This window comes from Rattus norvegicus, chromosome X, assembly GCF_036323735.1.
Source record: "Rattus norvegicus strain BN/NHsdMcwi chromosome X, GRCr8, whole genome shotgun sequence".
In the NCBI taxonomy this organism is placed as follows: Eukaryota; Metazoa; Chordata; class Mammalia; order Rodentia; family Muridae; genus Rattus; species Rattus norvegicus.
In genome coordinates, this window is record NC_086039.1 from 93,360,782 (window position 1) to 93,371,627 (window position 10,846).

Consider the following 10,846-nt stretch of genomic DNA (forward strand, 5'->3'; position numbering starts at 1 on the left):
GCTGTCACCTGAGTTTTTGATCTTAGCCATTCTCACTGGTGTGAGGTGAAATCTCAGGGTTGTTTTGATTTGCATTTCCCTTATGACTAAAGATGTTGAACATTTCTTTAGGTGTTTCTCAGCCATTCAGCATTCCTCAGCTGTGAATTCATTGTTTAGCTCTGAACCCCATTTTTTAATAGGGTTATTTGTTTCCCTGCGGTCTAACTTCTTGAGTTCTTTGTATATTTTGGATATAAGGCCTCTATCTGTTGTAGGATTGGTAAAGGTCTTTTCCCATATAAGCCATTGGTGTTTTGTTCAGGAAATTTTTTCCAGTGCCCATGTGTTCCAGATGCTTCCCTAGTTTTTCTTCTATTAGTTTGAGTGTGTCTGGTTTGAGGAGGAGGTCCTTGATCCACTTGGACTTAAGCTTTGTACATGGTGATAAGCATGGATCGATCTGCATTTTTCTTCATATTGACCTCCAGTTGAACCAGCACCATTTGCTGAAAATGCTATCTTTTTTTCATTGGATGGTTTTGGCTCCTTTGTCAAAAAACAAGTTCCCATAGGTATGTGGGTTCATTTCCTTTTGTTGTCTGATTGCTCTGGCTAGAACTTCAAGAACTATATTGAATAAGTAGGGAGAGAGTGGGCAGACTTGTCTAGTCCCTGATTTTAGTGGGATTGCTTCAAGTTTCTCTCCATTTAGTTTAATGTTAGCAACTGGTTTGCTGTATATGGCTTTTACTATGATTAGGTATGGGCCTTGAATTCCTATTCTTTCCAGGACTTTTATCATGAAGGGGTGTTGAATTTTGTCAAATGCTTTCTCAGCATCTAATGAAATGATCATGTGATTTTGTTCTTTCAGTTTGTTTATATAATGGATCACGTTGATGGTTTTCCTTATATTAAACCATCCCTGCATGCCTGGGATGAAGCCTACTTGATCATGGTGGATGATTGTTTTGATGTGCTCTTCGATTCGGTTTGCCAGAATTTTATTGAGTATTTTTGCGTCAATATTCATAAGGGAAATTGGTCTGAAGTTCTCTTTCTTTGTTGGGTCTTTGTGTGGTTTAGGTATAAGAGTAATTGTGGCTTCATAGAAGGAATTCGGTAGTGCTCCATCTGTTTCAATTTTGTGGAATAGTTTGGATAATATTGGTATGAGGTCTTCTATGAAGAACTGATAGAATTCTGCACTAAACCCGTCTGGAATTGGGCTCTTTTTGGTTGGGAGACCTTTAATGACTGCTTCTATTTCCTTAGGAGTTATGGGGTTGTTTAACTGGTTTATCTGTTCCTGATTTAACTTCGGTACCTGGTATCTGTCTATGAAATTGTCCATTTCCTGCAGATTTTCAAGTTTTGTTGAATATAGGCTTTTATAGTAAGATCTGATGATTTTTTGAATTTCCTCTGAATCTGTAGTTTTGTCACCCATTTCATTTCTGATTATGTTAATTTGGACACACTCTCTTTGTCCTCTCGTTAGTCTGGCTAAAGGTTTATCTATCTTGTTGATTTTCTCAAAGAACCAACTTTTGGTTCTGTTGATTCTTTCTATGGTCCTTTTTGTTTCTACTTGTTTAATTTCAGCTCTGAGTTTGATTATTTCCTGCCTTCTACTCCTCCTGGGTGTATTTGCTTCTTTTTGTTCTAGAGCTTTTAGGTGTGCTGTCAAGCTGCTGCCATATGCTTTTTCCTGTTTCTTTCTGCAGGCACTCAGCACTATGAATTTTCTTCGTAGCACAGCTTTCATTGTGTCCCATAAGTTCGGGTATGTTGTACCTTCATTTTCATTAAATTCTAAAAAGCCTTTAATTTCTTTCTTTATTTCTTCCTTGACCAGGTTATCATTGAGTAGAGCATTGTTCAATTTCCACGTATATGTGGGCATTCTTCCCTTATTGTTATTGAAGACCAGTTTTAGGCCGTGGTGGTCCGATAGCACGCATGGGATTATTTCTATCTTTCTGTACCTGTTGAGGCCCGTTATTTGACCAATTATATAGTCAATTTTGGAGAAAGTACCATGAGGAGCGGAGTAAAAGGTATATCATTTTGCTGTAGGATAGAATGTTCTATAAATATCCGTTAAGTCCATTTGGCTCATGACTTCTCTTAGTCTGTCTAAATCTCTGTTTAATTTCTGTTTCCATGATCTGTCCAGTGATGAGAGTGGGGTGTTGAAATCTCCTACTATTATTGTGTGAGGTTCAATGTGTGTTTTGAGCTTTAGTAAGGTTTCTTTTACGTATGTAGGTGCCCTTTTATTTGGGGCATAGATATTTAGGATTGAGAGTTCATCTTGGTGGATTTTTCCTTTGATGAATATGAAGTGTCCTTCCTTATCTTTTTTGATGACTTTTAGTTGAAAATTGATTTTATCTGATATTAGAATGGCTACTCCAGCTTGCTTCTTCCGACCATTTGCTTGGAAAGTTATTTTCCTGCATTTCACTCTGAGGTAGTGTCTGTCTTTGTCTCTGAGGTGTGTTTCCTGTAGGCAGCACAATGTAGGGTCCTCATTGTGTATCCAGTTTGTTAATCTATGTCTTTTTATTGGGGAGTTGAGGCCATTGATGTTGAGAGATATTAAGGAATAGTGATTATTGCTTCCTGTTATATTCATATTTGGATATGGGGTTAAGTTTGTGTGCTTTTCTCCTCTTTGTTTTGTTCCCAAGACGATTAGTTTCTTGCTTCTTCTAAGGTATAGCTTGCATCGTTATGTTGGGCTTTACCATTTATTATCCTTTGTAGTGCTGGATTTGTTGAAAGATATTGTGTAAATTTGGTTTTGTCATGGAATATCTTGGTTTCTCCATCTATGTTAATTGAGAGTTTTGCAGGATACAATAACCTGGGCTGGCATTTGTGTTCTCTTAGCGTCTGTATGACATCTGTCCAGGATCTTCTGGCCTTCATAGTTTCTGGCAAAAAGTCTGGTGTGATTCTGATAGGTCTGCCTTTATATGTTACTTGACCTTTTTCCCTTACTGCTTTTAATATTTTTTCTTTATTTTGTGTGTTTGGTGTTTTGACTATTTTGTGACGGGAGGTGTTTCTTTTCTGGTCTAATCTATTTGGGGTTCTGTAGGCTTCTTGTATGCCTATGGGTGTCTCTTTTTTTAGGTTAGGGAAGTTTTCTTCTATGATTTTGTTGAAGATATTTACTGGTCCTTTGAGCTGGGAGTCTTCTCTCTCTTCTATACCTATTATCCTTAGGTTTGATCTTCTCATTGAGTCCTGGATTTCCTGTATGTTTTGGACCAGTAGCTTTTTCCGCTTTACATTATCTTTGACAGTTGAGTCAATGATTTCTATGGAATCTTCTGCTCCTGAGATTCTCTCTTCCATCTCCTGTATTCTTTTGGTGAAGCTTGTATCTATAGCTCCTTGTCTCTTCTTTTGGTTTTCTATATCCAGGGTTGTTTCCATGTGTTCTTTCTTGATTGCTTCTATTTCCATTTTTAATTCCTTCAACTGTTTGATTGTGTTTTCCTGGAATTCTTTCAGGGATTTTTGTGACTCCTCTCTATGGGCTTCTACTCTTTATTTATGATTTCCTGGAATTCTTTCAGGGATTTTTGTGACTCCTCTCTGTAGGCTTCTACTTGTTCTCTAAGGGAGTTCTTCACGTCTTTCTTGAAGTCCTCCAGCATCATGATCAAATATGATTTTGAAACTAGATCTTGCTTTTCTGGTGTGTTTAGATATTCCATGTTTGTTTTGGTGGGAGAATTGATCTCCGATGGTGCCATGTAGTCTTGGTTTCTGTTGCTTGTGTTCCTGCGCTTGCCTCTGGACATCAGATTATCTCTAGTGTTACTTTGTTCTGCTATTTCTGACAGTGGCTAGACTGCCCTATAAGCCTGTGTGTCAGGAGTGCTGTAGACCTGTTTTCCTGTTTTCTTTCAGCCTGTTATGGCGACAGAGTGTTCTGCTTTCGGGCGTGTAGTTTTTCCTCTCTACAGGTCTTCAGCTCTTCCTGTGGGCCTGTGTCTTGAGTTCACCAGGCTGGTCACTTGCAGCAGAAAAGTTGGTCTTACCTGTGGTCTGGAGGCTCAAGTTCGCTCGCAGGGTGCTGCCCTCTAGCTCTCTGAGGCAGCAGCAACCAGGAAGATCTGCGCCACCGTTTCCGGGAGCTTCAGTGCACCAGGGTTCCAGATGGCGTTTGGTGTTTTCCTCTGGCGTCCGAGATGTGTGTGCAGAGTGCAGTCTCTTCTGGTTTCCCAGGCGTGTCTGCCTCTCTGAGGGTTTAGCTCTCCATCCCACGGGATTTGGGTGCAGAGAACTGTTTATCCAGTCTGTTTCCTTCATGTTCCGGCGGTGTCTCAGACGCAGCGGTCCTGCTGCTCCTGGGCCCTCCCCCACGGGAACCCAGAGGCCTTATATAGTTTCCTCTTGGGCCAGGGATGTGGGCAGGGGTGGGCAGTGTTGGTGGTCTCTTCCACTGTGCAGCCTCAGGACTGCCCACCTGACTAGGCGGTTGGGTCTCTCTCTCACGGTGTCTGGGAGCATAGAGCTGCTGCAGGCCGGGATCCGCGGGAGTGGGACTCCTGGTAAACACAGGGGGTGCCCAGTCCTAGAGGAATTCTACCTCAGTGTGTCCCGAGATCACCAGGCAGGTCTCTTGCAGCAGAAAAGTTGGTCTTACCTGTGGTCCCGAGGCTCAAGTTTGCTCGCGGGGTGCTGCCCAAGAGCTCTCCGTGGCAGCAGCAACCAGGAAGATCTGTCGTTAATAATATCTTTACATTATCAAGACATTCATTAAAGTACTTTACTCTGAGGACTATAAATACTTTCTATGTTATATATACTGCAACAGTTTATTTTCTTTTTCCATACTTCATGTCCTGGCACTATATGTTGAGATTTGTGCATCTGGTTAATCAGGTATATACTATTAAAAGGGGAAAATACACATAGGTGGGGATATGGAAGCAAAGTTTAGAGCAGCAACTCAAGGAATTGCCAGTTAGACCCTGCTCCACATGAGGCATATATATATATATATATAATTATATAAGATTGGTGAAGCTACAAAATGCATGCTGAAAGGTACTGGCTATAGATCTCTCCTGAGAGACACATCCAGAGAATATACTATACAGAATTCAGTGCCAGCAGTAAATCATTGAAGTGAGAACAGGAATCCCTTGTGGAGAATTGGAGGATGTATTGAAAGAGTTGAAGGAGCTTACAACCCCATAAAATCAACAATATCAACCAACCAGAAATTGAGGGATGAAACCACTACGAAAACGACTATACATGGATGGATCCAGAACTCCAACTGCATGTGCAGCAGAGAATAGCCTTGTTGGGGCCCCAGTGGAAGGGGAAGCCCTTGCTCTTGCCATGTTTGGATCCCCAGTGTAGGGGTATATGGGGGGGCAGTAAGGGGGATGTATAGGGGGAATACCCATATGCGAGAGGGGGAGGGGAGGGAATGGTAACTAATTATCAGGAAACCGGGAAGGGGAATAACATTTGAAATGTAAGTAAAGAAATATATCTAATAAATAAATTTTAAAAAATTAAAAATAAAAACTTTCTGAAATTAAATGATTACTGCACAAGTATGAACATTCCAATAACCACTAAACTGTACATTTTAAATTTATGAATTATTATATGTGAAATATGTATAGTAAAATTATTAAATACAATTTCCTCTGACATGACTGCTGAATATAAATTGTAATCCAACTTTAATAACTTATGTGGAATTTTACTTGCATCTACATTTTGTTTGAATACATATTGTTGAAGAATGGAAATGAAGCATATTCTTTTTTTTTTTGTCCCCCACTACCACAAATTATGCAGTCGAGTTTCCAACATTTGGGGAAATCGCAGGGGTCAGTGCATCCGGAGTGCAATGGATAAGTCTCACCCCAGGAAAACCACCTTCGTGATCATGGTATCTCCCCTGCCATGTAAGTATGAAGCATATTCTTAAGTTAAAGATCAGACTCATCTTGGGATTTCTCAATGTTCACAGACAAGCAATTCAAAATAGAAAAAGAAAAAAAAATATACACAGATATTAATAATATTACTGTTCACAAAATCAAAAAATGTGAAGATGAATGTTCATTAGCTGATCCTTGGAGAGGAAAAAATACAATAACTCATAAAATTTAATAGTATTTCACATCAAAATAATAACAAAGTTATACATGTTTCAGTATAATGGACATAGGAAATATCATGCTGTTTTCATGTGTTTTTAAGGGAAGTTTCCCATCATATCATCTAAATAAAGACCATGTGCAATATTGAGAAAATAAACACAAATGAAAAATGATTTATCCAATTATGTTAAAAATAAATTTCAGAATTGAATGAATACAATTGTATTGACTTTAAAATGAAATATAATTTTATTGAGAGATTGAAGTTTTCTTCTTTCTTTTGTGATTTATTTTCTCTACTTATTTTGAGGTCATTTCTTTTTTATTTTATAATTTATTTATTGTTTGTTAAATTCACATTCCTCTGACCATCTCATTTTGGGCCATCCCTTCCAACAATCCTTTTCATTTCTCCTCATAGTGGGTGGGGGAAGCATTGGTCGATCCCAACTCTGGCACACCAAGTCTCTATAACACTAGGTGCATCCTATCCCACTGAGGTCAGACAAAACTGAAGCCTACTAGAAGAACATATCCCATCCACAGGGAATGGCTTTTAAGATAGACCCTGCTCTAATTGTTCAGGACCAACATGAAAACCAAGCTATACACCTGCTACATATGTGAGTCGAGGCCTAAGTCCAAACACTGTGTGTTGTTTGGTTAGAAGTTCAATTTCTGACAGCCCTAAGAATCCAAGTTAGTTGATTCTGTTGGTCTTCCTGCAGAGTTTCTATCACCTTAGATGCCACAATCCTTTCTTCTATTCTTCCATAAATGTCCCCAAGCTCCATATACTGTTTGCCTGAATCAGTGGCTGGAGGCAGTCAGAGGACAGCTATGCTAGACTCCTTTCTCCAAGAATAAACTATTTGAGCTGGTAACTGGTTGGCTTTTCCCTCAGCCTCTACTCCACTCAGCATTCCTGCATTTCATGAAGACAGGATAAATTTTGGGTAGAAAATGTTATGGGTGCTTTGGTGTCCTTATTACTACAATGGGGTTACTGCCAGTTACAAGAGGTGGCCACTTCAGGTTCCATATTCCCAATACTGAAAGTCACAGCTAAGTATACCCCATTGATTCTTGGGTGACTCCCTTATTGCAGGTCTTTGACTCTTCTTAGAGATGCCCCCTACCTCTCTACCCCTGTCAGTTGCAGATTTCTGTTCATTCTCACCTTCATCTGGCCATGTCTCCTGTCCCTCCCAACACCTGTTCCAGAGACAGCACACTCCATTATGTTTCCCGTCTCCTACCCAGACTTCTCCCTCCATCTGCATCTTATGACTATTTTATTCTCCCTTCAAAGTGAGATTCAAGCATCCTACGTGCTTGTGCCTTCTTTCTTCTTCTTCCTTTTTTTTGGTTTATTAAATTTATTATATTTTGCAAAAGAATTCCCTATGTTCTTCCTGGATTTAGTCCTAAGTTTCTCAGGAACATGAATTCATCTTTTCTATATTACCTGTTTCTGTACAAACTCTACCTATTCACAATTTATTTCTATTACCTGTGTCACTGTTTTAGTTACTTAACTAAGAGTTCATCCTTATTACTTACATATATGTTTGCTCAGATATTGCAAGCTGCCAGTAGAATTGGAGCTATATAGCATGTTTATTTTTAGCTTATTTAATAGTTGGAAATAATATCTGAAGAAGCGAAAATGTAATGGGGAAATGCTTATCAACCTCAGAGGTGGCATGGATGTCCAGCTCAAATTTTGCTATGATTTTCAAAATAAGTGTGCTACAAGTGCTCTAGAAATTTTCAGTGAGAATATTGGGAGAGAAGACAGGTAGGATTTCAAGCATTCCCAAAAATGATCTGAGACAGTGGAAAACCTAAATGACCTATTCCTTATTGTGGTTAGTTACCAGCCCTGAGGTAAAGTTTGTTATGCAATAAGTGTGACTATCAAACTGCTTTCAAATGAAGATGCATTGGCCTGTCTTACCAACTTTCATTGAAGTGAATTAAAATGGTTCTGGGGTTTAGGAGTTGTCAGAAGTAGGCATCAAATGTTTGTACCTTCTTTCTTGTTTAGTGTCTCTCAGACTGTGGAGTATAGCCTCTGTGAATAAATGTCATGCATGCCTTCTTTTGAGACTGAACTATCTCCTTCAAGATAATATTCTCAAGGACAAGTAGAAGCAAAAGGATATTTTTGTTTTTAATAGCTGAATAGTATGCCATTGTATGTATGTACCACATTCCTTCAATGAATTCTTCAGTTGAGGTCAGTTCTTAATATATGTTTGACTTTGTCTTTATCACCAAGCCTTGCAAGTACTGGAATTACAGGCCTGCACCATCATGATGACTTAAGAAAGGACACTGTTGTTAGGACAAAGCAGCAACCGACAGATTGGGAAAAGATCTTTACCTACAACTGATAGAGGGCTTATATCCAAAATATACAAAGAACTTAAGAAGTTAGACTGCAGGGAGACAAATAACCCTATTAAAAAATGGGGTTCAGAGCTAAACAAAGAATTCAAAACTGAAGAATGCCGAATGGCTGAAAAACACCTAAAGACATGTTCATCATCTTTAGTCATAAGGGAAATGCAAATCAAAACAACCCTGAGATTCTACCACACACCCTTCAGAATGGCTAAGATCAAAAACTCAGCTGAGAGCAGATGCTGGATAGGATGTGGAAAAAGAGGAATATTCCTCCATTATTGTTGGGATTGCAGACGGGTACAACCATTCTGGAAATCAGTCTGGAGGTTCCTCAGAACATTGGACATTGAACTACCTGAGGACCCAGCTATACCTCTCTTGGGCATATACCCAAAAGATGCCCCAACATATAACAAAGACACATGCTCCACTATGTTTATAACAGCCTTATTTATAATAGCCAGAAGCTGGAAAGAAGCTAGATGCCCTTCAATAGAAGAATGGATACAGAAAATGTGGTATATCTACACAATGGAATATTACTCAGCTATCAAAAACAATGACTTTATGAAATTCATTGGCAAATGGATGGAACTGGAAAATATCCTGAGTGAGGTAACCCAATCACAGAAAAACACACATGGTATGCACTCATTGATAAGTGGATATTAGCCCAAATGCTTGAATTACTCTAGATGCACAGAACACATGAACCTCAAGAAGGATGACCAAAATGCGAATGCTTCACTCCTTCTTTAAAAGGAGAACAAGAATACCCTTGGCAGGGAATAGTTTAGAACGGAGGCAGAAGGAACAACCATTCAGAGCCTGCCCCACATCTGGCCCATACATATACAGCCACCAAACTAGACAAGATGGATGAAGCAAAGAAGTGCAGGCCAACAGGAACTGGATATAGATCTCTCCTGAGAGACACAGCTATAATACGGCAAATACATAGGCGAATGCCAGCAGCAAACCACTGAACTGAGAACGGGATCCCCATTGAAGGAAACTTAGAAAGGACTGAAAGAGCTTGAAGGGGCTTGAGACCCCTTATGAACAACAATGCAAACCAACCAGAGCTTCCAGGGACTAAGCCACTACCGAAAGAAGATACATGGACTGACCCTGGGCTCCAACCTCATAGGTAGCAATGAATAGCCTAGTAAGAGCACCAGTGGAAGAGGAAGTCCTTGGTCCTGCCAAGACTGGACCCCCAGTGAATGGGATTGTTGGGGGGATAGGAGTAATGGGGGTAGGATGGGGAGGGGAACACCCATAGAGAAGGGGAGGGGGAGGGGTTGGGGGATTTTGGCCTGGACACCAGGAAAGGGAATAACAATCGAAATGTAAATAAGAAATACCCAAGTTAAGAAAGAAGAAAAAAAAAAAGAATGTTGACTTTAGATCATAAACACATTTACTCTGGTTTATTGGGAATTTCTTAATATGAAGTCAAACTGAACCTTTATTAATTGATTATTTATATAGTACTTCTAAAATCTGTGTCACCTATAGTACTTATAAGTATTCAAGTCTCTAGCCAAAATTCTTAGTAGTATTTAGTCAGTATGTAAAATAAGATATTATTCAGGACATTATTCAATTCTACCTTGAAACCCTAATTAATGGTAATTCTCTCTTCTCCATGAAAATGCTAAATAGTACATAATAGGCAATGTAATTTTCCTCACAAGATAGCTAGATGGAGCAATGAAAGAAAATAAATGGCGTCAATATTTCAGTAAAGCTACATTACATTTGTTGTAACTATGAGCAACAGTCCTCACTGATAGTCACAATTTAATCACTAGTAGCACCTATTTTGTAATGATTTCAGTGAAAATAAAAGAGAACACTGAAAACATCTCTAGCCCAAAGATATACAAAAGATGTATAATACATTAATTAGATTGTGTAACATTTCAGTAACCACTAACATTGGCAAGAACTGTCACACATTTGCATAGCTAATGTATTGTCAGAGGAGATGGTTATTTTCTTATTTATAGGGTTAGTAATTAGATCCCTATTATAACAATTGAAAATTACTTCTAAATACAAATTCCTTTTACTAAAAGATGTAGATTAGAAATGAAAAAACAGTACTTTTAACATCTATTATGTAAAAAAAAATATGTACTATTCTCCATACCTTTAACAGTCCAGGTTCAAGAAACAGCAGCACTGTCCTTCAGGCTGACACAGACTTATTTCGTGGTGTGATTCTTATAGTTTCCTGAAACAATTTCATGAGAAGGATAAGGTGATATTATTAAATGGTGCAAAGAGAAATT

At 38.9% G+C, this 10,846-nt stretch overlaps 1 pseudogene; it reads right to left on the bottom strand.

Moving 5' to 3' along the window:
- Positions 1-5,770: 5,770 nt before the first annotated feature.
- Positions 5,771-5,944, bottom strand: LOC134484229 (U1 spliceosomal RNA; annotated as a pseudogene).
- Between the last annotated feature and the right edge of the window lie 4,902 nt (positions 5,945-10,846).